We start from the raw sequence: 3,713 nt of genomic DNA, 5'->3' as shown, positions 1-3,713 counted from the left end.
ACTAAAGTGAGATAATATTGCATCTCCTAGTCCACCATGTCTTATATGTTGGCCCTAAGCAGTAAAAATGTACCTCTGAAGGACTGTACTAAATAAGACAGACCTCCCTCTACACCAAAAACAGTGCCTGAAATTGTCCCAAAAGAGCAGGGATGTCCCGACTAGCATATAATCAATGGTTTTTCCACCTTTAATTCTTATTGAGAATCACAATTTTGATGGGGTGCTAGCCCTGTCAATCTATGGCGAGGCTCCCACTCTCCTAAACCCTAAATGAGGCAATTAGACTTGAAACTGATGTTCTCAAATTCATGAGGTCACTAAAACACAAGCAGAGGTTCCAGCAGATGTGAGCTCACTTTTTGCACAGCCTTCTTAATCTCCGACTTCACCCAAACCTTTCTGCTTGAATACCTAAATCCAGGCATTACTGTCATGTTCCTGACATTGTTCTCCAAGGCTGTACCCAGTACTGCCTGCTGACCTTTGGTGGTCAAACCAGGACTCTGGTCCATTCTCCCACATCAATTTAGTTAAACCAAAATGTGCACTAAGAATACTGTAAAGGTTATTTGTATGCATTTTACCAAAAAAATCCAAGTAAATAAATACATTACATGTGCAAATAATAGGTGTTAATAATATCCCCTCATCCTGGAGAAATTCAAACAGCATGCAATATCAATAAATTGTATCTAACTTTACATTCTCTAGCACTTCCTGGGGACATCACAACCAACCAGCAGCTGAGGCACTCCAGTATTTCTGTGATCCTTACCTCCACAAAGTAGGAGTAAGATGTAACCTCTACAGTATTCACTTATCCACACACCCGCATCATCCTCTGAAAATTAGAAGCGTCTGTGGTGGAAAGGGGACTCCTATACTAAGTGCCTAAAACCAGGTCTGGCCGGTAAATTCCGTTCTGCTCACGGAATTTGGGTAATTTTGCGTTCCGCGGAGAACGCGGAATTGGCAAAAATTCCACGATCCGCGGCTTCGTGGAATTTTTTGCTTGTTCATGCTTTCAAAATGCATGTTTGCGGGATATTTCTCCCCGAGCACGCAAACAGCGTTCGCGAACAGGAAAAAAGCATCACGAACGGGCGGAACAAGCAATTCCGCGTGTTCGCGGAACTCTGCATGCTCGCGGAGATTTTTTACCATTTCGCGAAGCTTTGCGTAGCGCGACTATGCAAATTCCACCCACCCCTAATTAAAACTCTGCCTTTTCACTCACACAATGACTGATTATGCCTCAAAGGACATGCAGCCTACAAAATTCAATTTTTGATCTTGTCTAAAGATGATTCTCCTGGCCTCCTATCCATGGTCTAAACTATTAATGTTGCTTGTCCATAAAATTCCAGCATGGTAAGCAGGTTAGGGTGACCATCTTCACACAAAAACATGCGTTGGAGTGTAAGGATGCGGCACCAGACCACCTTCTAAAAAAACAATTAATTTGATTTTCTAAACCATAATTACAGCAACAAACCAAGCAGCAGCTACTCAGAGGAGAGCATGTGCAAGTCAAGATGAATCAGAATTTAACTTTGCTTCTCAAGTCTCTCTGACAGCTGTATCACCACCCATGAGAGAGAGCCAAAGCTCTGTAATGCTATCACTATTAGGCCTTTACAGAAGACAAATTACATGAGATCCCTTATGCTATCACAGTGTTATGTGAGAAAAGTCACATCTACCTCTCAAGGTGTTATAGTTTTATGCCTATAACTAGTATAGTTGCAAGTAGGAAATATCAATGCAAATTATTTTGTGATACTCCATTCTCAGGTGACCACCAAACCCAGACTCCATTCCAAGATAGCCAACAAACGAGATCAGGATATCATTAATGCCCATTTCCAGGGTCACTCCCTTGCAGTGATTCTTGGTCAGGGTTCAGCACCTTACTGTCAGATGGTTCCTGTTGAGAAACCAACCACTTGTCAGTTGGCTCCTATTGTTAGTCCAGTACCTTCCTGGCATGTGAGTTGGTTCCTGTCCTACCAGTATATAAAGTAAGCCTGGGCGTAGTTCGCGTAGTCACGCTACGCGAAGCTACGCGGAGATGTTCTTGCACTACGCGAGCTACGCGTAGCTACGCGAGCTTGCATAGTTGCTTGTGGCGCCCGTTCGCGATGTCTTTTTCTTGTTCGGGAGCGCGGTAAGCATGTTCGGGGAGCTGTGTGCATGCTCGGGGGATAATATCTCGCGATCTTACCCATGCGGTCGCCAATGGGCGTGGCCATCTTCTTTTTCAATTGTCCTGCCCGCTCGCGATGCCTTATTTCCTGTTCCGGGTCGCGGATTGCCTGTTCGCGATGCGCATGTCGAGTTCGGGAGCGCAATTTGCTTGTTCGCGACGATTATTGCATGTTCGCGAGAAATATTGCTCGAACTTACCCACGCGGTCGCGAATGGGCGCGGCCATCTTGTTTTTCACTCTATGCTATGGTTCTGGGCCTACTTTTCTATCCTCCCTTAATCTTTGTAATCCTTTGTATTTAAAACATTTTTTCTGACTTTTTTTAGTTATCATCTATCTCTCTCTTTCCCTAAGTTTATATTTTGCATTTTATTTCTACTTTTACTGTGTTTTTTTTTACTTTTATTACTTCTTTCTTACTTCTTCCCCCTAACTTTTTTTTCCCCTTCTAACTTTTCTTTTCCGCCTCCCACCCACCCCAGAACCATGGCCAAAGGCACATCAAGTGCAAAGGGCAAGGGACATGCGGACAAGAGCCGCCTGCCTTGCGGCAGAATGCGTCCTGCAGGGGTGCAGGCCTGGCAACTTTTTGGGGAGGTGGCCGCCCTTGTTTTTTTCATTCAGCTCCACCTCCCCTTCACCTTGGCAGCAGGCGGCAGGCCCGGCTCCGGGTACGCTACCCAGGAGCGTCACCGTCGGTGGGCGAAGGTGCGCCGGGCAGTGTTCCGATGCTCAGGGGTCCGGCGCACCCATAATCAGCTGGCCCACCGGTGGTCCGTCATCCTGGACCGGGAGCAGGACCTGTTGGACCTGCTAGGTGTCGAGGTCGTTGGGCTTGGTGAGTAACTTATTGTGTATAAATTAAATTTTTGACGAATAACAAGATTACTGCTGCGTGCTACGCGTTGCTGGTAAATTACTTTCCAAAAATCAAAATCTTCTGTGATTGTAGGACCCAGGTGCTCGGTGCTACTCTTACTTGTTTGCAACTTTGTGCTAGCTTGTGCTGATTAATGTAAGAGTTTATTTTAGAGAACTGAAGTTAGGTAATGCGATTTGCTAGAGAGACTCTAGTCCTGCCATTGTCCTACTGTGAAATAGTGGTTGTTGGATATTGGATACTAGATTTAGTTAGTATTAGTTAATAATTGTTTTATGCAGTCTGCGTGACGCCTCTTCTGTCTCTGAGTGCTGCTTACCCCAGTCCTCCGTAGAAAATGTTTTACTTTGTTTAGTGAGTGGTAGGCTTAGCATGGTCAGTCAGTAGCAGAACTAGATCAGAATCATGCAACTAACCCACAATTTGTTGTATGTATGCACAAATGTATACATGTGTCCTCCATCTCATCTATGCATTTGATGGCTAAAAAAAATGGAAATGCAGACTTAGTGAACAATTGGCCCGTCTGGAATAGGTGGTGTAGGTCAGGTGGTACTTACTAGGCTTCATTAGTATTTGTAATCAGAATGATTATGGAACACTGGAGTGTTCATAAATAAG

This window comes from Triturus cristatus, chromosome 3_2, assembly GCF_964204655.1.
Source record: "Triturus cristatus chromosome 3_2, aTriCri1.1, whole genome shotgun sequence".
Classification (NCBI taxonomy): domain Eukaryota; kingdom Metazoa; phylum Chordata; class Amphibia; order Caudata; family Salamandridae; genus Triturus; species Triturus cristatus.
This window is presented reverse-complemented; position numbering follows the sequence as displayed.